Here is a 24,591-nt window from a genome sequence, read left to right as displayed (position 1 = left end):
ACGATGCTCCATGTGAAAGAGCCTGGTCTAGTCGACAGCATCAGTCACCAAACCTCCGGGTCATAGAGCAAGTGATGAAGAGATAGAGACCTTAAATGAAAGGTCAGAGAGAACATGCAGTTTTCAGGCAACGTGGGAGACGGCAGAGTGGATGAGGGCATCAGCTTTGTTCGAAGTTAGACCTCAGTACAAACACCAGCTCTGCGCTGATGGGCACCGTGAGCTCAAAGCGAGCCATTTCACCTCTTGGAACTTCAGGTTTATAATCTGTATTGCAGTTTGCCAGGTTACATGATGTGTGCAATGGAAATGACTTAGCACGCGGCTGGCCCCCATAAGCATTAGATAACTGGCAGCTGGAACAGGATAGAAAGGGTTAATGTACCCATGACAACCAGGTGAGCACCACAACGATGATGTGTCCACTTGTTGCCAGGGGGCTCTTCAGGACTAACTTCCGAGTTTTCTGCCGCTTCACGAACCCCCAGGATTAAAAGAATCTTCTCTGGTCTCAGACAAGGCTCCATTTCTGTTAGTGGTCTTCAGTAAGGATATCTTCTCAGGCAGATAATAGGGACCCAATGGAGATTTCAATGTGGAAGAAGCTTGGAATTAAGATCCTTGCGTCCACTTCCTTGTAGCTAGCAGACGGTGACCAACTGTCCTATTTGCCCCAGGCTGAGAAGTGTACTGGGTCATGGGATCTTCAGGACTAAAACCATGACAGTCTTGGGGCACATGGGTGGTCAGTTGGTTGAGCATCCGACTCTTGATTTTCAGCTCAGGTCATAATCTCACTGTTCGCGGGAGATCAAGCCCCACATCAAATTCTGTGCTGACAGTGTGGAGCCTGCTTGGGATTCTCTTTCTCCTTTTCTCTCTGCCTCTCCCTAGCTTGTGTTCTCTCTCTCTCTCAAAATAAATAAAAAATTTAAAAATGAATAAATAAAACCATGACAGTTTCATGTAAACTGGAATGATTGATCGTCTACCCTGTCAGCATCTTCTCTAAGTTGGACAAGTGTCCTGGTTACACGTAGCCTAAAAGGTAGCACAATTTTATTAATCATTACAATGATTAAGACTTTTGAATTAAAAATTTCACATGGGCAATACTGACTGAAATGAAGAGAGGTTCATTTCACTGCAATATACCCAGCCTCTTAAGTACTTTGGAAGCTTTTTCTCAATTCTTTCAATCACTGTTCCTCTTCTTTCTTCTTCCTATTATGACTCTTCCCTTAAGGTTAACTCCAATCCCTGGAGTATTGTACTATGAATTCCCACTTAAAGCAATCATCTCACTGAGACTCAGCAACTCAAATAATTCTGAAATCACTGTTTAATTAAACCCAGCAGAAATAAGAACGGAGAATACAAAGAAACAAACCCTGACCAAGGCATGGGTGGCAGATACTTTGTAACACATGGAAGTCTCTTTTCTGTAAGAAGCCTAAAAGTGAAGAATTACAATAGTCAAGATATGGAAGCGATCTAAGTGTCCATGGATAGATGAATGGAAAAGATGTGGGGGGGAGGGGTCTGCGTGTGTGTATACATACATACATACATACATACATACATACATATAATGGAATACTACTCAGCCATATAAAAAGAATGAAATCTTGCCATCCATGACACGGATGGACCTAGAGGGCATTATGTCAAATGAAATGAGTCAGACACAGAAAGACAAATACCATGTGATTTAACTTACGCATGGAATCCACAAAACTAACAAACAACCAGAAACAGACTCATAAATAGAGAGAACAAACTGGTGGTTGCCAGAGGGGAGGCGGGGTAGGGGGATGGGCAAAATAGATGAAGGGGATTAAGAGGTATAAACTTCCAGTTATAAAATAAGTAAATCACTGTGATGAAAAGTACAGCATTAGGAATAGAATAAATAATATTGTAATACTTGTGTATGGTGACAGGTAGCAACTCCACTTATCAAGGTGAGCATTTCATAATATATACGAATGTTGAATTGTTATATTGTACACCTGAAACTAATATAATATTGTGTGTGAAACTATGCGTCGATTAAAAATAAAGCAAACAAATACTTCGTCCCAGTGCTAACAAAGAAATGTACTATCCATATCACTTCTCTTAATTACTATGGAGCAATAAAACATTTGAAACTGTGTGGTTTCATTTATACATTATAAACTTTGTTTAATGTCTATTTATTTTTGAGAGAGAGAGAGAGAGAGACAGAGTGTGAGCAGAGGAGGGGCAGAGAGGGACACACAATTCGAAGCAGGCTCCAGACTCTGAGCTGTCAGCACAGAACCCGGTGCCGGGCTTTAACTCACAAACCACAAGATCATGGTCTGAACCAAGTCGGACACTTAATTGACTGAGCCACCCAGGAGCCCCTCATTTGTACACTGTATATACAATTGGTTGGGCAGGGGAAAAAAGTGACTTATACTTTGAGAAGTGCTACAAGCAGCTGCCAGTGTTACAATTTTAGAGGTAATTATTGAGCACTGTACATCCATCAGCAAGATGTCAAGTTTCTATTTTCTGGGCTAACAAGTTAAGACATCCCCTATTCTCTATCTTCAGTTGCCCCCTGGCTACTTTCCTTTTTAACCTTTTCTGCTCTACATTCCCTAGACCCACCCTCTTTCCCGTTTGTCTCTAGATTCTTGTCCCTTATCATTACTCACTTCCTGACTTGGGTGAAATTCCAGCCTCAGGCAAAACTGTGAGCTCGGCAGGTCTGTTCTCTCCATCTCCTTTCACTTTCCCTCCCTTCTTCCCTGTGCTCCCAAATATTGTTCTGTGTTCGTTAACAACACTATACCTTCCTGACGGGTCCACTGCTCCAAGAATTTAGTTTCTTCTCTTAGCTAAGAAAAATCTGGGGAAATTTCAGGTGGACAGCATGTTCCAGTTAATTCAAATGTCATTAACAAAGGACTTGTGATAAATGAATAACACTTTTAACCAGATTGTACTTTTATTACATTATAAGAAGGGTTGGTTGAGCCAATTAATAATAATAAAAGACTGATGGGGGCGCCCGGCTGGCTCAGTCATTAGAGCATGCAACTCTTGATCTTGGGATCATGAGTTTGAGCCCCATGTTGGGTGTAGAGATTACTAAAAAAAAAAGTAAATTAAAAAAAAATAGACTGGGGTGCTTGGTTAGTTCAGTCGGTTGAGCATCTGACTTGATTTAGGCTCAGGTTGTGGTCTGAGTGTTATGAGATTGAGCCTCGTGTCAGGCTCCACAATGAGCATGGAGCCTGATTAAGATTCTCTCTCTCTCTCTCTCTCTTTCTCTCTCTCTCTTTTTTCCCCTCTCCCTTTGCCCCACTCCCCTCAAAAAATAGACTGATAACAAAACAAAAATATTTATTCCAGTTTACATTTAATGCAATATTTTATATATGGCATATATACTATATTTAGCATATAACCTTTTACAAGTTGACAAAAGGTAATTTTTTGAGGCACTGGCAATATTTTTCTTTACTAACAAAGTTCAATATCTATTGAAGTTAAAAAAATGAGATTACATTACTATAGCTTTCATTACATCAGGATTATAATGTTTCACAGTTTTACTAGATGATATGCTGGACCATTGGTGAAAAGAAACCAAAATTGTCATGTGCACGCAAAACTTTAGGAAACACTACTACTAATAAAGCATGATATGGTAACTGATTCTTTTATTTTTTACCAAACATCTCATAAATCTTCAGTGCCTCTAGGTTTATAGAATCAATCTCAATGACAAGGGTAGAAACTCAATAAAAACACTAGCAAATAAGACTTGGGCAATCACAAAGGAAATAGGTCACATTGTTTGGACAATTTGTTTTGAGTAAGAAACAGTTTGCTTGGTTGCATACCATCAATTGGCAATTTGATCATGTAGCCCCCAAATTAATTTTTACAAATCAAAACTGGAAATTAAATGACAAGTTTCATTCAGTCTGTCATGAGAACATTTCCATTAATGACAAATTTACCTATGCTGAAGGGGCGTTAGGAGAGATGCAAATAATTCAAAACAAAGTACATTAAAAATTTTTTTAATGTTTATTTTTGAGAGAGAGAGAGAGAGAGAGAGAGAAAGACAGAACGTGAGCAGGGGAAGGGTCAGAGAGAGGGAGACCCAGAATCTGGAGAAGGCTCCAGGTTCTGAGCCTTCAGCACAGAGCCCAACGTAGGGCTCGAACTCATGAACTGTGAGATCATGACCTGAACCAAAGTCGGACACTTAACCAACTGAGCCACCCAGGCACTCCCAAAACAAAACACATTTTAAAAGAATATTATTTGGCTTTGGACATTGTACCAATACCTAGAGATTTCAGTCAGATTTTCTCCAAGATATTGGAAGTAAGAGACAGAAGACAGAAGACTCTTCCCCAAGATATTGGAAGTAAGAGACAGAAGACGGAAGAGACAGAAGAGACTGAGAGCTAAACTTTAAGATGACACACAATGGATAAGACCAGAAGTAAGCAAAGTCACCTTTAAAACACAAACTGGCCTGACCTGACTGTAACTTGATTTTTATTGAAAGAATATTGCTAAGAGGTTTGAGTAGCCATTGAAACAGAGAAAGAAGCATCCAAGGCACTTCGGGGCCAGTGCCCATCCAAGTGCTGTCAAGGAGAGAAGCAGCTCAAATCAATAGCATGCCAGGATGTCCCTACTGTATTGGAGATCAATGTAGAAAGTTGCAACCATTGGAAATTAAGTATTTCCATCTTTGGGACAAAATCATCCTGTCATGCAGATAGGTGAATCAAGAATAATCTATACGCATAACCCTACTTGTTCTGAATCTGTGCCCATCAAGCAGCCTTCTGATTGATAATGCCTTAGGTTTCCTGAGTAGGTTTGTCTACATAGAAAATTCACTGGCTTTGCAGTCTTGAGTCTTCAGGTATATACATTGAAAATTAATAAATTAATATTCTGGATCTATGTATCATTCTCATGACCTTGGTTAATGTAAATTCATCTGATGGCTGAAGCTGTTTTATGTTGCTGAAGAAACGTATTTCTGAGACTAAAGTACTCTAGGCCGGATCCTGGAGGGTTGGGAAAAATTCACCGAGGTAAGGCTTCCCTGTCCTCTTGGGGACAGTCAGTAGGCCTTCCCCCAGCAATGAGCATATTATCAGCCAAACTTTTCCATTTCAAAGGACCGTTGATATCAATGGAGGGGTGTGCTTGTGATTTACCTCTGTTTATTATTTTATTCTAACATTGCTACAGTGACAATTCCTTGACCATATTGGTGGGGAAGACAGCTCAGACCAGAAGAAGTGGCAGGGAATTTTTGAATTTAAAATATACCATATGTAATTCATAAAGTGGACACAAGTTTGCATTTACCACACACCCACTATATGTTCAAATTCAATATGATCACTTCCCTACATCATACTTGCCTAGTCAAACCCAGCATTGGTGAATCTATTTTCTCAGTAGCTATACCAAAGAGCTGAACAGAGAATTCTGATTCTCTCTCTTCCTGTCTCTCTGCCCCTCCCCCGCTCGCTCTCTCTGTCTCAGAATGGGTAAGTAAACTTAAAAACTTTTTTTTTAATGTCTCTTTTTACTCCACATTCCCTCCAGTTATAGCTGTTTTTCTGTTATGGCGAAGTTCAAGTTCTGGAAATAATTGTTTATCCGTAGTCTCCACTCTCTCAGCATCTATGTCCTTTTCAGCTCACTATCTTATGACTTTCTGGCCTCATTAACTCCACCAAAACTTCTTGTAAAAGATACCAGTAACCTCCATGTTGCCAAACACAGTGGATACTTCTGGCTCCTTCTTCATATGAGTTGACTTCTCAGCAGCATTTAACATATGTGAGTGCTCACGCCATCTTGTAATCCCCTCCTCTCTTGGCTTCTGTGACATCATCATCTTCAGGTTTTCCAGTTCTCTGGCTTCTCCCCAGTTTTCTTTTCTAAGTTCTCTGCCTCCACCTGACCTTTACATATTGCTGTTCTGTAGAGCTGGTCATTTTTCCTTCTTTCCCTACTCTCTCCCTAGGGGATCTGACTTGCTTCCACCACTTTAAACACATGTCTATGAAATACATGTGTACATGTATGAAACCCATGTCTGTGAGACTCAACTCTCTCTCTCCGATGCTGACTTCCCCCCTAGATATGCGTGTCAACTGCTCTCTAGATATGCGTGTCAACTGCATATTTGATCCACAGTTGGACATTACATGAACACCTCAAATTTAATATGTCCAAAATTTAATCTTTCCCAATCTTTCTCTTTCTTTCTTTCCTTTTCTTTCTTTCTTTCTTTCTTTCTTTCTTTCTTTCTTTCTTTCTTTCTTTCTTTCTTTCTTTCTTTCTTTCTTTAATGTTTATTCATGTTTGAGTGTGAGAGAGTGAGAGTGACAGAGGGGCAGTGAGAGAGGGATACACAGAATCCAAAGCAGGCTCCGAGCTCCAAGCTGTCAGCATAGATCCCAATGCGGAGCCTGAACTCATGAACTGCGAGATCATGACATGAGCTGAAGTTGGACGCTTAACCGATTGAGCCACCCAGGTGCCCCTTTCCAATTTTTCTTTTTAAATTAAAAAAAATTATTTATTTATTTATTTGTTTGTTTGTTTGTTTGTTTATTTATTTATTTTGAATGAGAGAAAGAGAGAGAGCATGTGTGTGCATGTGTGCATGTGCGTGCACTCATACACGCGAGCAGGGGAGGGGCAGAGAGAGAGGGAGACAATCTCTGGGATCAAGCTCCACCAGGAGCCTGATTTGGGGCTCCAACCCACAAACCGTGAGATCCTGACCTGAACTGAAATTAAGAGTCGAACACTTAACTGACTGAGCTACCTGGGCTCAGCCCCAGTTTTTCTTTTTAATATTGCTCTACCAGCCAAATGGTTTTCCTCCCCTCTTCCAACACCATAATCTCTATAAACGCTGCTGTCATTCACCCAGTTGCTCAAGCCGTCAATCTGTTGTCATTGATTCTTTTCTTCTTTCCCTACATGGAGAAGTGATCGTTTCCCACAAGCGAGTATATTTTTGCTCCAAAATATGTGCCAAATCTGTCTACTTCTCTCCAAGTTCACAGCCTCCATCTTAGTCCAGACCACTATCATTCTTCGCCACTGTAATTACTTCATTACTGCCTAGTAGAGCTCCTTGCTTCCCTTCTTGCCTCCCCACAATCTGTTTTTCACACTCTTCATTCAGCAGTTACTGGTGATCTCCTTAAAATGTAAAATCAGATCCTGTGGCTCCTTTTCTTAAAACCTTCAAATGGCTTTTCACTGCTCCTAGGTGACATTCTTTCTGAACTCCCTAACCTAGCTTCCTCTGAATCTGGCTTTCGACTCTCCTTCCAGTCTCATCTTGTTTGTGTCACTCTCTTAACTAAGTTCCAGACATATGCCTCTCCTAGTTTCTAGAACATTCCAAACTCTTTCCCAGATCAGGGCATTTGCAATTGCAGTTCACTTGGTCCAGAGCACTTTTCCACCTACTGTTTGCATTACCACTTCTTCTTGTCATTCAGGTCCCAGTTTCAGTGGCTCCTTTTCAGAAAAGTACTCAGGGACCACACTTTCTAAAATAAATTCCCCCTGCCCTTCTTCCTGGTTATTCTTTATCTTGATATCTTGTTTGTTTCTTTTGTTGCACATATCCAAACCTATTATTTGATCTGTATCACTAGACTGTTGCCTAGGACCAAGGTCTTTTTTTTTTTTTTTTTTTAAGTAGGCTTCATGTCCAGCAAGGAGCCCACACAGGACTTGAACTCACCACGCTGAGATCAAGACCTGAGCTGAGATCAAGAATCGGTCGCTTAACTCACTGTGCCACCCAGGTGCCCCAGGGCCAATGTCTTAATTGTTCTATACCTTTATATCCCAGTACCTAGCATAGACAGTAGGTGCTCAATACATATTTGGTGAGTAAATAACACAAACTTGAGAAGTAGGTATTTTTATTTTTTGTGGAAGAAAAATTTTTTTTAATTTTTAAAACATTTTATTGTGTTTTTTAACTGAAGTATAGTTGACACAGATAGAAGTAGGTATTGCCTCCATTTTACACGAGAAAACTGAATCAAAGAGATATTAAGTAACTTACCCATATGACATAGCACTTAGCAAAACATGTTTTTGTTTTATTCTAAAACCTAAAAAAATATGTAATGCTTTATGAAACTTAAATTAACACAATACCATATACAGTTACACACACACTATATACACTATATGTGTGCACATATTTATCATTTGTGTCCATAACAATATTATGACTCACAAAGTTTTCATTACACATTAAAACTGATTTGTGATGATAAAATATGGAAATTATAGAAAGGCACACATAAAATCTTTTTTAAAAATCTGAATGCCCTAAGAAAACTATTGTTCACATTACCATTATTAACATCCAGAGTACATTTTTTATTCTTTTCAATGAATATGTGTATGTGTGTGTGTTTCTAGCATAGTTACAGCATAAATATATTAGGGCATAAGCATTTCCCTGATCATTAAGTATTAATCTGAATTTAATGGCTTCAGAATAGTCCATTATATGGATGTATCATAATGCATTTATTTATCTCTTGTCAACGGACAGCTTTTGGTATTATGAATACTGTGTACTCATATTTCTGGAAAATATCAAGATACTGTCAAACACCAAGGTTAAAGATTATGCATAATGTACTGTTGATACGTAGTGCCAGACTGTCGGTTGAACCAATTCACACACGCATCCACCACTTACAAGAGTGCTGCCTTCCCTGAGGCCTATCAGTGTACAATCTTGGCCTCTTCCAGAATTCCTGGAGAGAGCTCCTGCAAATCCTTACCCCGCGGCGGGAACCCCGATTGCAGGAACTCCCTCCTTCCAGCAGGAGGCGCCGTCGCCTTCCGCCGGGGTTGGGCCGCCACGGAGGCCTCACGTGATCGGGCCGTCTCTGCGCCGGTGGGCGGTCTTGCGGAGATTTGCCTTACGTACGCCGCGGCATGACGTAGTACGTAGGGGCTGGCTAGCCGCCATCTTGCTTCTTTTTCTCGCTCGCTCTCTCCCTCTCGGGAAGCAGCGAAAGTGCTTTGGCGGTTTGTCCATCCGCAGCTTCGGCTTCCCCGGTCGGGTGGTCCTTCCATCCCCCCCCACCCCTCGCCTCCCCTTCCCCTTCCCTCGGTCAGAGCGCGGCAGAGACTCTCGAAGTGCGCAGACACACTCCGCTTGACACTCGCCCTGGCCGGTAAGGAAAGCGAGGGCGTAGGAGCTGTGATCAAAGCGGGCCCCATCGGGGTGGGCTGGCGGGGGGCCGCCTGGGGCGTGGGAGCGCACCCCGGCCCTGGCGGGCAGAGACTGGGGAGCCGCTGGGAGACGGCCTGGGGTCGAGCCATCCCCCGCTTTCTCTTTGGTTCTCATCATGTCTGTGTCTGGGGGAAGTCTCGGCCTCCTGGTCGGGGAGCGGGAAACCGGAGTCAGACCCGCCCCATGTGGTCTGCAGCGGGAGTTCCGGAGCCGTCGGTCTCTCTCCCACCCGGTCCCCGCTCAGGCCCCGCGGGGGGATTACTCGTGTAGCCGGCTAAACGAAGGGGGTTCCCGTCCTTGGGATAATGGCTTTTTTCCTAACGTGTGGGAAGCGTCCCCCAAACAGCTCAAGGGCTCATCTGGGGCCTTTACTGCCTACTTCTTTTCCGTGTGTAGTTAGGGTGGAATTTGCAGCGAGCACTGTGTGAGAGAGACCGGGCTAAAGACCTGACTCGGTGAGAGGCGCTTGGGGGAATCTGGACCAACCCTACTTCCGCTAGGGACGTGCAGCCCCAACTCCAGACGACGATTTGGTAGTCATTTCGTTCCCCAGGCCTCGCCATCCCCTGACCTGCGTAGTGAATCCCACTCTGCAGCTCTCTCTCTTTGAGATAGCGTTAATGTTACTGGTGTTACGGTAAAGGCCCCACTTCAGGACTTGCAGAAAAGGGCATGGGGACCAATGGGAACACTGATAAATTGTTCCTTTGCCCGAGAGGAATGCGTCTAGTTCCTTTAAAGGGATGCATATTTGTTTTGACTTGATTTGAGATTTGTTTGAGATTTCCAACATGCCTGATGTTTGCTGGCTCCCGAAGCCGCCCGGATTTCTGCATTGGCTGATCTTCAGCCTAGGCTCGTAGATTCATACCTCGCTAGGGTCCTTGGAATTGTACGGTAGGCGGCTTGTGCTGGAAGGTTTTCCTTTGGAATGCACCAGAAAAATCAGCATTCTTGATCCAGTGCTTGATAGCTTCCTCCTGCAAATAACCACGATGGCGTGATACTTAAGCGCCCACCGAGCCTAACTCCAGCATTTGTTAAAAAGTAGATTTAACCTCCTCTGGTGGTGATTAAGATGCTACTCCGACTGGAGCCATTTTTAGGTGTGTGTCAGATGCACTGCAGCATCGTTTCTGGCCCACCTCAAATGCATTGATCCTCTAAGAAAATTAGGAATGGATTGACTTTGAATTTTGTCTTTGGCGTGTGGTCAAATAGTAATTTGATTTTTTATAGTGGGCTTGTCAGAATGCAGGCTTTTTACTTGTATATTTTGGTTTGGTGAGCTTACATATGTGGCTGTTTTCCCTCCACCATTAGTTGACCTTTTACTGTGTACTGAGCACAGTAACGAGCTCTTTACATACATTATCTTTTCTCATCTTACAGCCGGTACTTGAGGGAGGTGCTCTTATTATCATCCCCATTTTACAGATGAGATAAAATCAGAGATATTAATGTGACCAAGGTCACAGGCAGTTACCGTGTTGCGGTAGAGATTCAAACCCAGACTGTCTAAATCGAAAGGGGATGCTGTAAAGCCATCAAACTGCCTCCCTGTTTCTTGTAATTTTAGGAACTGTGGTAACTGAAGATGTAGCATTGTTAACCTAGTTTTTTCTTTTGCTTGATTTCAGTATAGAAACATTGTTGCACACAATGGTGAAAGTGTTGCAAGGTTAAAAAAAAATGGTTGTAACTACTTTGGGGATGGGATAGAAGCTAATTTTTCTCCCCTTTTCTAGTAAAGGCCAGTTGGTTAAAACCCTTGACTAGGTAGTATGACATAATCTTTAAATTTTGAGATCTGGCCTATACTGTTGGTAGAATATTTCCTCATCTGTAAAATGGAGGTGATGATAATAGTACTTCCCTCTAAGGTTTGCTGCAGGATTAACAAAGATCATGTGTGTAAACGGCTTGTTACTGTGCTCAGGATACAGTAAAAGGCCAACTAATAGTAGACTGGCAGAATATTGGCATAAACAGTAAGTAATCTGTATATTCTTAGAATGGAGTATATATTCTTTGTGTATTTAAATAGTTTTTCTTTTTACACTTACGTGCTAGATTTTGTTCTTAAAGATTTCTTCATGCTCTACAGTCAGTAACCCTGGGTTCAGTATGTTGAGCACAGCTGAAAATACAGAAGTTCTGATTCATTCCCTCCCTTACCCTTAATGCCACCCCACCACCCGTATTGGTAAAATGTCTTTGAAGATTATATTATATCCCCCTCTCCCCCCAAGTGGTTTCCTCTTGCCCCCCCCACTTCAATTTGTAAGCCAGTTGAGTAACTTCTGTTTCAGATGCTGTTTATGCCAAATTTGTGTAAGACAAGGATTGATGATTGATAAAATGTTACACAAATTGGTACAAATCCTGTTCTTACAGTGAAGGAGATCCAGAAGTTGTGTCTCACTGAGTTATGACTAATACACTTTCAGCAAAGTGAGAATCAGTTTATGAATAGGGTAACGCAATGATAGCTTATCTCCGTCTATGTTAACTGTTAACTGTTGTTTAGAAGCTTGAGAATTAATGTTAGTTTTCTGAGTCATAACATTTTAAATTTCTCAATAAAGCCTTTGATGCGTCAGTCAGGACATCTTTGTGGGTGAAAATATTCTCGAGAGGGTAACTTCAATGTATTTTCTGTAGTGTTTTTTCCCAGTCCCAGAAAGGTTAAATATAAACTGATCTTTTCACCAGTTACATTAGCCGTCATTTTGCTCTAGATTAACAGAATGCCAGTCATGTTTTAGGGCCTGTATGTGTACATGTTTGCCGGCAAATCAGATCAAACAATTACTGAATTTCAACAGTTGTCTAGTTGGCAGACAAAAACTTTTATATGGTTAGTATACGTAGAGTCAACACAAGATAGCAATAAAATTATTACTGTCAATGTGATGTAATGTTCTCACCCCTAGGTGCTCTGCCTTAAGGGAGGATGGGATGTAGTTAACATTTGTGGAGCACATCTAGTATAAAAAAAAAAACAACACTTGGGTATTATTTATGTAGCATATTATGTAGTAATTTTCTTTTTACCTGTCTGTGTTCCAATATTAGTGTGTTTTCCTTTACTAGACTGTTTCCATATCTTCCACACCTTGTATGGTGGTTGGCATATACCTAGGTTTTATTATTGAGTGAATGAGATTAGAAAATAGAAGACTAGACCCACCAACTAAGATTCAACTGATAGATATCTTAGTAGAGCAAAATAGTACCCTGTCATTCCCTCCCCCCACCCACCTCTCCATTAGAATAGCATAAGATGCTTTCACATAGCTTATGTTTATGTACTGTGCATTGTGAGATTTGTTTGCATCCGATTTTCCTTTCTAAAATTTAGATTTATTCAACAAACGTTAAAGATTCTTTTAATTTTGTAAGGCATAGTGAGTCAGAGGAATACGGCTTTTGGTTCCTACTGCCAAGATGCTCACGGTTTTAAGGATTAATGTTAAAAGTTGACATGTGATCTTTGGATTTATACCAGAAGATAAAAATAAAGACATACAAGCAGAAAAGGGAAATTTGGGGCAGAAAATCCATATATGAACATTGTCTATAATATAGATCAGGTGCCTAGTTGATTACAAGTGAAGGCATGATGGCCAAGAGAGATCAAGAATAATTGCAATTACTGGGGCGCCTGGGTGGCTCAGTCGGTTGAGTGTCCAACTTCAGCTCAGGTCATGATCTCACTGTTCGTGAGTTTGAGCCCCATGTTGGGCCCTGTGCAGACAGCTCAGAGCCTGGATGGAGCCTGCTTCAGATTCTGTGTCTACCTCTCTCTTTGCTCCTCCTCCACTTGCACTCTGTCTATCAAAAAAAAAAAAAAAAAAAAAAAAAACCAAATACTAAAAAAGAAATTAAAAAAAAAAGAATAATAGCAATTATTGATATTTGTTGAGCACTTTCCATGCTAAGCACTGAGCTAAGGTAATTTTGTAGATTATCTTTTTTGATCTATACAGTAAGCCTAGGAGGTAGATTATTTTGTCCTTGTTACACAACTAGTAAACTGGGATTTAAAGAGGTTTAAGTAATTCTTTCAAAGTTACTTAGTTAGTATATGGGATTCGAATCATTGACCCAGAGCCTAAGTGTGTAACTTCCATACAACATGGATTTCCCAGTGGCCAGTATTTCCCAACCTTAAGACATTCATGTCTTTTAAGATCTTCAAACCTTCTGTTTTAATATTTTCTTTAATTCAAGTTACTGTCTTTTAAATAAGTGAATTTATTTTTTTAAGTGCACTTATTTTGAGAGAAACAGAGAGTGAGCAGGGGAGGGGCTGAACGAGATGGGGACAGGATCCCAAGCAGGCTCTGTGCTGACAGCAGAGAGCCCAATGCGGGGCTCGGACTCACAAACTGAGATCATGACCTGAGCCGAACGAAGTTGGACGCTCATCCAGCTGAGCCGCCCAGGCACCCCTAAGTAAGTGAATTTAAAAGAATATACATGATTACTTGGTGTTAGTTTTTTCCCCCCCTTCAACATGTTTCAAAATAAACATTTTTTAAAGTTGATTTTTATTTATTTTTAATGTTTATTTATTTATTTTGAGAGCGAGAACAAGTGGGGAGCAGGGGAGGGGTGGAGAGAGAGAACCCCAAGCAGGCCCCACATTGAGCACGGAGCCCACCTCAGGGGTTGATTTTATGAACTGTGAGATCATGACGTGAGCTGAAATCAAGAGGCGGATGCTTAACTGACTGAGCCACCCGGCTGCCCCCAAATAAACATAATTTTAAATATTCCTCTACGGACCATTTAAAATCATCTAATACACCATTAGTAGTCTTGTATTCCACTCTTCAGGACATAACCACAAAACTGAGCCTGGCTGGCTCAGTTGGTAGAGCTTACAGTTCTTGATCGGGGTTGTGAGTTTGAGCCCCATGTTGGGTGTAGAGAATACTTAAAAATGTTTAAAAAAAAAAAAAAAGAAAAGAAAAACAAATGAATGCTGGATAGGATTAGGCAACAGTTAGAAGTAATGAAGGCGAGAAGTGATGAAAGTCTAGGATGGAATGGATTCATCACAGGGAATGGCAGCATTACAGGAGAAGAGATCTAAATTAGAGCCTTGACTATGTCCTTGGGGCAACCATTTCCATTATAAACTGCAAAGTGGAGGTATTTGCTTAAGACTGAAATGTAGCAAGATACCGAAGACAATCTGTGGGAAGAGAAGGAAGGCAAGAATGAATAAGTGAGGAAGTCACCACAGAAATCAGGGTGGATTTAGAATAATCTAAAAAAGGGGATTATTACAGCCAAATGGAGCAGAGTTCAGAAAAATATAAGTGGCCTTTGGATTTGGCTGAGAGATCTTTGGTGACCCTAAAAGAATTTAGATCGAGTAATGAGAGTGAAAGGTTAAGCAGGGAGGAATAAGTAGTGAGACTTCTTGATTTTTAGGCGACTTGAATGCTCAATATGAGCTCTGTACTGTGAGTTAAAACACCTAGTTTTAGTCCTTTTGTCACCTACGTTTTGTCCTTTGTGCCTGCTGTTAACTTGAGAGGCAAGTAACATGGCTTCTTCAAATTTTAGGTACAGGTATTCCCCGCTTTTTGAAAGTTTGTAATATCCCACTTTGCTTTTATGAAAGACATACATTAGTACCTGCTTTTGCTAACCGGAAGAACTTTTTTTTACTTTTTTTATTTTTGAGAGAGACAGAGCAGAAGCGGGGGGGGGGGGGGGGCGGGTCAGAGAGAGAGGGGGACACAGAATCTAAAGCACGCTCCAGGCTCTGAGCTGTCAGCACAGAGCCCATCGCAGGGCTCAAACTCACTATGAGCTGTGAGATCATAACCTGAGCCGAGGTTGGACGTTTAACCAACTGGGCCACCCAGGCACCCTGAAAGAATTCTGAAGAAGATTTTCACTTTTACAGAAAGCAAAAAGTGACAATAGCATTCAGTGGTGAGCCATTATAGAGGCAGTGAGAGTGATGCCACCAATGTCCTTCAGGAACTACGTAGCATCGGGACATGGCTTTGAACTGTGTTTGTCAACATCTGTACTTTATTTTTGTGTGTGTGTGAATTTGTTAGCAGGATGGCTCCTAAGGGATCAGAAAAGCCTAAGAGAGGTTATTTGTTGGGTCTGGGAATGCTACAAAAATTTTTCCATATGAGTTAATGGTAATTGTTTCTTTGCTGTAGCCATTTCAGCTTATGCAAGGTTTCAGAGGAAAGCTTTGCTCTTTCATAGCAGGGGAAACCCGTATATTCATCTGTGAAATAAAGAAAATCTCCATTTCACCTATCTCAGAGGATTGTTGCAAAGATCACATTAAATGTGTTTCCATGTGTCTTTTGAATTTAATATTCTTTGATATTACATGAGCATTCACCATACTTAAACAGAAAAGAGAACCATGAAAGATAGAAAGTTAAAAAAGGTAAAGGGAGGATAGGTTTTCTGATGTTGAGAGATCCCCTCCAAATATTTGAGTGTGCAAGGTAAGGGATGGATGCATATGTAGCTGGAGAATGAGTGGCTAGAGAAGTTAATAATTGACTTTTCTTCCCTCTTTCCTAGTGAATGATCTGAAAGTATAGGGCTGCTTTATGTGGTTGTGCCGTTTGTGCGCTGCACAAATGTGCTGGGCTGAAGGAGACAACAAGGACTGAAATCTCTAGGCTCTGCTTTCAGAGTCCTGTGCTCTGGCTAGGCCTCCCAGGAGTAATCGTGCTTTCACTCCTCCCCTCTCTCCCCGTGCATCACCACCTCACCCAGAGGAGTACCTGTTTCTCCCCAGAAGCATATGTTTTTCTATTTGCACAAAGGCCCTGTGGAGGCCAGTGGATGCTCTGAAAAGGTCCTGGGGAGATCTATTCAGGATACATTTAGAACAGAATAAAAAACAATCGGGAGAAATGGTCACCAAGAGACAAAAAGCTTAGAACTTTTTAAGATGGGTTAAGTAGTTGGGCAAGTACTCATCCACTTTATCTAGTGTATTTTAAAGGTGAGTATTGTAGCTTATTAAATGTTTCCAGTAACTGGGAAACAGACTATATATGTGGATTTTAACTGAAGAAGCCACAATGTAGGAGGTATAAAATTAACTTCTGAAGGTTAGGAAGATGAAAGAGTCCATTTACTTTAAAATTTTAAAATTTTATTAATGTTTGCTTTATTTATTTATTTATACATACATACATACATACATACCAAGCATGAGCACGAGTAGGAGAAGGACAGAGAGAGGGAGACACAGAATCAGAAACAGGCTCCAGGCTCTGAGCTGTCAGTGCAGAGCCCGACACAAGGCTTGAACTCATGAACCTTGAGATCATGACCTGAGCGGAAGTCAGACGCTTAACCGACTGAGCCACCCAAGTGCCCTGAGAAATTTTGTTTTTAAAGGACAGAGGTGTTATTGAAATGAGGCTTTTGACAGAGTAGAGATTGGTTATATTGTTGTATGAGTTTTTGAAATTCAGATAAAAATTGGATCTTTTGGTGTACCACTGTGAGTTTTAATATGTGTGGAGCCATGTAGCTTGCATCAAGAATTAGGATACAGAATGTAGAAAGATGAAATATCTCCCAACCCTAGATCCAGAGTCTTTGGACTCTTTGGATATTGGGGGGAGAGAAAGTATCTCTCCTGCTGAAGAAAGAGCTGTTGAATAAGGATTAAAAATTAGGCACCTCCAGCTGCCTCAGTTGGAAGAGCATGTGACTCTTAATACATGGGGTTGTGAATTGGAGCCCCACGATAGGTGTAGAGATTTTAAAGAAAGGAAGAGAGAGAGGAAGGAAGGGAGAAAGAGAAGAGGAACAGAACAGAAAAGTCAGTAATAGCCTACAAGTGCTGATTGCTTGGTTTCCTGACCAGAAAATTTTTTTATTGTGTAGTTATATTTATGACAGATTGGAAACATGGGAAGAATAAAGTTAGTAGGAGAAAGATGCGTAGGCTTCCATGTCTCAAGATACACGTTTTAATGGTGGAGGAGTGGAGCCAGTGCTTGGCAGGGAGGGGTGCTAACTGGTTCTCTACACTTACAAATTTAAACTTGAAATTTCAACCCTTATGGTGTCATTTCGTTGAAGTTTAGGATAGTTCATGATGTCAAATGAACATCTTTAAGAGAATGCTTCTCTTTTTCTCCTATAACATCCAACAGACTTGCTTGCAAAAAAGTTAATTAAGAAGCTTTTATGCTTTGGTTTTTATTTGTAATGTGTAAGTTTTGAAAACACTGTTACCCATTTATTAAGTGCCAGACACCATTTTCAGAGCTTTATACGCACTTTGTTAATTAAATCTCACAGTAGACTATAGAGGATATAGCCCCCAGATGAGGAAATAAAGTTCAGAATTATATTTAATGACTAGGGAAATGCTTATCCAATAATATGCATATGCCACAGTTATGCTATGAAAACACCTAGCTACCAAATGTTAGAGTTGGGATTTAAACCAAATCAGTTTTGTTTTTTAACCAAATCAGTTTTAAGAGAAGTAGTTGTGTGATACGAGCACTTTAAAAATATTATAAGTTGTCAGAAAGAGTGATCTGGGAATCACTTCATTGAGTAAATGGTAGATGTGCAGATTTATAACTTTGCTAGAACAGTAATTTGTGGTACAGAAGATTCAATAGCTGCGTATCTTTTCTAATTCTTAGGGCATTCTGCCCTAGAAACTTAATTCACGTGTTTCAGTTTCTAAGAACAGCCTGAGCCCTTCTACCATTCTGATTAGAACTCCCAACAGATTTATTTATATTACACTTTGTTTTTAAAAATGATAATTTTTAATGCTGTAGTGCTATTTGTAGTAGAGGCACTCAACATATGGTAGTATTCTTAGCTTTTCTATGATAGCTGCAAATGTGATCTTAAAAATATTTGATGTCACTCTAACTTTAGGATCACTAAGTGGTTATAACAATTGGAGATGGAAATGAACTTAGAAGTTGACTAGTTCAACTTCTTACCCAGAGCAAGACCCTTTTATTTTAAGTGGAAAATTTAGTTTAAAATTTTATAGACAGAATGCTGTCTTCTGGAGTTGATACATCCCGTCTTTGTCAGCTCCAGCTGCCATGAGAAAATACCATAGACTAGATGGCTTAACAGGAATTTATCACAGTTCTGGAGGCTGAAGACCAAGCATAATCAGGCTCTGACGAGGTCTCCCTTCCTGCCCCGCACACAGCCGCCTTCTAGCTGTGTGTCTCCATGTGGCTGGGAGAGTGCCTTGGTGTCTCCTCCTGGAAGAGCTTAATTCCGTTATGAGGCCCCACCCTCATCACCTCAGCTAACCCTGATTATCTCCCACAGGCCCTGTATCTCCACATACCATCTGTCAAGTTGGGAGTTAGGGCTTCAATGTAAGAATTCTGAGAGGGGAAACAGTTCTGTACAGAGTGCCCCCCCCCTTATTTACGATCTTTTGTACACTGATTCTTAGACTTTTTACGTTATGTTATTATACTTCAAAATGACATTTTTACAACAGATGGAATGTGTTTGTTGATAGTTATTACTGTATTTTGTTACTATAATTTTTTATCCTTGATATTTTATTCTGTACTGTAATGGAGTAAATTTGGAAATAAAAACTTGAGTCTTTAGAATCTCTTAGCCTAAAATAACATTTATCATTACATTTTAAAGGTTTGATGTTTATCTCTGTTATAATGAAAATTGAATTATGATTCTCACGTGGTGAGGTTATCTTGGGCGTTCGCTTTTGGCATCAAGCTTTGACTTAATCTTGGCCCTATCTCTCCCCATCTAGGAGTTTTGGGTAGGTTATTTTTACTTGTTTAAAGTTGTTTCTTCATTGATAAATTTTGGTAACTTGAGCTCTGAGCTCTTATTCCCAATTTGGTGTTTTTACATCTCTAGAGCTCAGATTTAAAAAAAAAAAAGCTTCAAGAGACATTACTACATTAGAACATCTAGAACTTAACATCCCTCTTCGTGTTAGAAGTGGGAGATGTAAATATGAAAGATTACTCAAGTTTTTTTTTTTTAATGTTTATTTATTTTTGAGACAGACTGACAGAGCGTGAGGGGGAGGGGCAGAGAGACAGAGGAATTGAAGCGGGCTCCAGGCTCCAAGCTGTTAGCATAGAGCTCAACTTGGAGCTCGAATTCACGAACTTCGAGATCATGATCTGAGCTGAAGTCAGATGCTTAACCCGCTGAGCCACCCAGGTGCCCCGATTACTCAAGGTTTTAAATCTAGAGGTCAGGGAAAGTGGTTATGTGAAGCTGGGGAGAAGAACGTATTTGGGAGAGCAGAAGAGCTTTTTTTGTTTCCCTTTTTTCTTTTGGAATAATTTTAATCTCACAGAAAAGTTGTAAAAGTAGCATGAAGAATTCTGTATTCCTTCATTCCTATTCCCTGGTTGTTTGCTGTTCTAAATCCTGTCATCACCTGAAACCTTAAATTCCAATCACAAGCTCTTAATGCTTTCTCACTCAGGTAGTACATTTTCTCCTCGTTTTTATTAAATGAACAAAGCAATGCTTGTAAGCTTGATTCAGTAAGCATTTAATAATTACTATTTGGGGGGCTTTTAATCAGTCGTTAAAATTGGCATTTCCTTCTGCTTTCCTCCTTATCCTCTTCCACCTTCTACTTCACTCTCTGGCTTAGGCTTCCGTGAAATGTTACTCTGACCATTTTCCTGGCAGTGTCTTCCTCTCCCTTGCTTTTCTTTACACGTGTCTGGCACAGCTCTAGTTCCTTTTCGTTCCAGCTGCTGTGTGTTTCCCTCCACTTCCCACTCCTGGATGTGCTGCTGGACATTAATAATGAGAGTCTTCAAACTGCTCAGGCTTGGGAAGACCATTCTATAGCCCCAGTTGCCAGCTTCTCCTGGGGTGTCAGCACTGATTGTCACTGCATCGTTTGCCTGGTTGTCTGTCTTCGCTCCCAGTTCTTTGGAAGCCTTTTCCAACCCTCTTACGTTTCCTGTTATCTCCACTCAGTTGATGAGGACACCATGCCTTTTTCATTTGTTCCTAGTAGTGCCTAATAGTAGTACAGTAGGCGCTGGGTAAATATTTGTATTAGTGAACAGGGGAATCAAGCATTTTGACTTGTAGTTCTGTCAAGAAACTTAAGTAAAGACATTTGTTCTACAATTAAAAATGTGTGCGTGCAGATTGTAGTTTGTTTTGTAATTTTTAAAAATAATTTTTTTTAACATTTATTTTTTGAGAGACAGAGAGAGACTGAGCATGAGCAGGGGAGGTGCAGAGAGAGGGAGACACAGAATCGGAAGCAGGCTCCAGGCTCTGCGCTGTCAGCACAGAGCCCGACGCGGGGCTCGAACTCATGAACCGTGAGATCATGACCTGGGCCGAAGTCGGTCGCCCAAACGACTGAGCCACCCAGGTGCCCCTGTTTTGTAATTTTTAAGTAATCTCTACACCCAGTGTGGTGATCAAACTTAGAAGCCCAAGATCAAGAGTTGCCACACTCCATCCACCAACTGAGCCAGCCAGGCTCCCGCTAAAGATTGTAGTTTGAAGGAGAGTTTTGGTAATTATCCTTACCGAAGCAGTGAACAGTAGATGAGATGGCCAGCTGGAAAGCGCATAGAGAGAGCTGGTAAAGAGAGATGGCAAAAGCATGTTACCATTTATGTAGGGAAATAGGAAAAAGAGAGACAAAACTGTCAGTCATAGAGACCAAAGAAATTGGTTTATATAGAATCTTTTTACTTTTTATATTTGTATGTGATACCTATTACTTATTACTTAGTAGAGATTCTTCCTTTATTTTTTTAATAAAACATATGTTGTGCGTATATAGTATGGTTATTTGGAAGTGGCTGCAGGTTCTTTTTAATGTTAACTATTTAAATCAGTGGGACATTGTACTTCATTTTCCAGAGGAACTAAATTCTCACCGTAAGATTAATGAGGAAAGAGGTAAACAGAGCTTGGATACTTAGAAGCCCATGGTGGTCAGAAAGATGATTGGCATTTAGTTGAATTTAACAAATTAGCAATTTGTGAAAGTATGGGTTTTTTCGAACATACTAGATTTTTAAAAATCATTATTTATTTATTTTGAGATGGGGGGGTCAGGGCAGAGAGAGAAGGGGACAGAGGATCTGAAGCAGGCTCTGTGCTGACAGAGAACCTGATGCAGGGCTCGAACTCACAAACCATGAGATCATGACTTGAACCAAAGTTGGACCCTTAACCCGCTGAGCCACCCAGGCGCCACTGAAATATGCTAGATTTTAAATGTCACTAAAAATAATGTTTTTTTGTATTGAATACTTGTAAATCCTTATGTAATGGTGAATAGCCTTAGAATCTTACACTTTCTGAGACTGAAGGAATCTAAGGGATCATAGCTAATCTTGCCTTGATGTGGAAACCTTTTGCAGATTTTTTTTCAAATAATTTTCAACCTATGATGGTTGTCCTTCATAAAAACCATCTTTTTGTTACCAGTGTTGAGTGTCATCCTTTCATTTTGAAAGGTTGGTGTTTATATTGTGATAAACTACTGCCTTCCAAATTTCCCTTAGACCATTTGGAAGCAGTCTGTTTGCTTTTATTATATATATATATTTGTAGGCTCCATGCTCAGCGTGAGGCTTGAACTCATGACCCCAATATCAAGAACTGCACACTCTGGGGTGCCTGGGTGGCTTTCCTTGGCTTTCAGGTCTTGATCCCAGGGTGGTGGGATCAGCCCTGAGTCCCTGCGTAGGGCTCATGCTGTGTGTGGAGCATTCTTGGAATTCATTCTCTCTCTCTCTCTCTCTCTCTCTCTCTCTCTCTCTCTCTCTGTCTCTGTCTCTGTCTCTGTCTCTGTCTCACATTAAAAAAAAGGGTACCTGGATGGCTCAGTTGATTAAGTGTCCAACTCTTGATTTTGGCTCAGATCGTGATCTCATGGCTCAAAGTTTCAAGTCCTGTGTAGGGCTCTGTGCTGACCATGTAGCCTGCTTGAGAATCTGTCTCCCTCTCTCTGCCCCTCCTTCACTTGAGCACCCTTGCTCTCTCTCTCATAAGTAAACTTTAAAAAATAAAATTAAGGGGCGCCTGGGTGGCGCAGTCGGTTAAGCGTCCGACTTCAGCCAGGTCACGATCTCGCGGTGCGTGAGTTCGAGCCCCGCGTCGGGCTCTGGGCTGATGGCTCAGAGCCTGGAGCCTGTTTCCGATTCTGTGTCTCCCTCTCTCTCTGCCCCTCCCCCGTTCATGCTCTGTCTCTCTCTGTCCCAAAAATAAATAAACGTTGAAAAAAAAAATTTTTTTTTAAATTAAAAAAAAAAAATAAAAATAAAAATAAAAAAAAATAAATAAAATTAAAATAATTTTTTTGAAAAAGTAGCATGCTCTACTGACTGAAACAGCCAGGTGCCCCACAGTCTATTTGCTTTTGAAATACTAGCTTTTTTTTCCTTCTTCACTTATTTCATCTTAACACTTTTTTGCAAAAAAAAAAAAAATTTGTTTACAAGGTGATATGTATATTCATTGTTTAAATCTTGAAAATGTAAATGCACGTGTTTTGGTGTATCTAATTTTGGTGAAAAATGTTAGTTTCTGACCATCATTGCTCAGAGTCCTAGAACCTTGAATTTAGAAATATGATCACTGGGGCGCCTGGGTGGCTCAGTTGGTTAAGTGTCCAACTCTTGGTACCGGCTCAGGTCATGGTCTCACGATTCGTGAGTTTGAGCCCTGCACTTTCCTTTGGTGCAGGGCCTGCTTGGGATTCTTTCTCTCACTCACTTTCTGCCCCTTCCTCACGCACGTGCATGTTCTCTCCCTCTCACTCTCTCTCAAACTAAAAAAATAAACTTAAAAAAAAAAGATTACTTTCTCTTCCCTTAAAGAGGGATGTACTATTATTCAGTAGGCTTTTTTTTTTTTTAATATTTATTTATTATTGAGAAAGAGTGCAAGTGAGCCGTGGAGGGGAAGAGAGAGAGGGAGACACAGAATCCGAAGCAGGCTCCAGGCTCTGAGCTGTCAGCACAGAGCCCGATGCGGAACTCGAACTCAGGAACTGCAAGATCATGGCATGAGCCGAAGTTGGATGCTCAACTGACTGAGCCACCCAGGCGCCCCTCATAGGCTTTGTTTTCGTAGACTGACCCTGAGTGATCGCTTGGGCAGCACATATACTAAAATTGGACGCATAACAGAGATTAGCCTGGCCCCTTGCAAGGATGATGTGTTACAGGCCTTAATGATTCACTTTTATAGGTACATCGTAAGCAAGACAGTAATGTTAAAAAAAAATACATTCTTAATGGCATGCAAATAACAAAAAGATTTTTAAAACTAAAAAGACTATATAGTTACTTTATAGAGGCTATAGTTCCTTTGTAACTGTGACAATATAGTTTTTGAAGTCAGAATCTGGCAGATTGAAAAGAAATGCACCTGTTGAGCTTACTGTTTCAAGGGTTTTTAAATTACTAATTGTGTAAATTGTATTGTTCTGTTACTGAAGGTGTGGATCTGCTGAATGCAGCCCTGGGTTTACTCAGCAGTTGAGATTTTTTATTAATTTTCCTCCAGTGGCTCTTGATGACGTTTAGATTAAATTGGACAATAGTCCTATCCTAGTCTCCTAGGCTCTGCAAAATCTGACTTCTGCTGCCTACTCTGACTTCTTCTCCTGCCTCTCTCCCTCAGACATGAACCCACTTATCCCAGATCAAAATTAGTTTTATCCCCCCAGTGGTTCTCAACTGTGGCTATACTTGCATACCTTGGGGATATTGTGGGTTCAGTTCCAGACCAGTGTAATAAGGTAAATACCTCAATAAAGCAAATCAAATGAAAATTTTTTTGGTTTCCCAGTGCATGTGAAAATTATGTTTATACTGTATTGTAGTCTATTAAGTGTGCAATAGCAGTATGTTTTATAAAAACAGTGTATATACTTTAATGAAAAATTACTTTATTGATAAAAAAATGCTAACCATCATCTTAGCTTTCAGTGAGTCGTAATCTTTTTGCTCATGGAGGATCTTGCCTTGATGTTACTGACTGATGAGGGTGGTAGTAGCTGAAGGTTGGGGGGCTGTTGCAGTTTCTTAAAATAAGACAGCAGTGAAGTTTGCCACATCAATTGAATTGGTATTCTCTCTCTGTCTGCCCATCCCCGGATCATGTTCTCTCTCTCCCAAAATAAATAAATAAACTTAAAAAAAATTAGAGTCAGTCTTCTCAAACCCTGCCACTGTTTTATCAGCTAAGTTTATGTAATATTCTGAATC

The 24,591-nt window shown here is 40.6% G+C and overlaps 1 protein-coding gene and 1 non-coding gene across 13 annotated transcripts in view; both read left to right on the top strand.

Moving 5' to 3' along the window:
* Nucleotides 1-9,122: 9,122 nt before the first annotated feature.
* Nucleotides 9,123-24,591, top strand: part of PRRC2C (proline rich coiled-coil 2C) — a 95,975-nt gene continuing 80,506 nt past the window's right edge. For all 12 annotated transcript variants that reach the window (XM_025926198.2, XM_086693481.1, XM_086693478.1 and 9 more), the window contains exon 1: nt 9,123-9,260. The gene's annotated coding sequence lies outside the window, so the exon portion shown is untranslated. The remainder of the gene's footprint in view (nt 9,261-24,591) is intronic.
* LOC147572699 (U6 spliceosomal RNA) lies at nt 23,464-23,567 on the top strand. The gene has a single exon (XR_015246472.1). It is a non-coding gene; the product is annotated as a U6 spliceosomal RNA (small nuclear RNA).

This window comes from Puma concolor, chromosome E4, assembly GCF_028749965.1.
Source record: "Puma concolor isolate L17-30 chromosome E4, mPumCon1.1.hap2, whole genome shotgun sequence".
Taxonomy (NCBI): Eukaryota; Metazoa; Chordata; class Mammalia; order Carnivora; family Felidae; genus Puma; species Puma concolor.
This window is presented reverse-complemented; position numbering and strand designations above follow the sequence as displayed.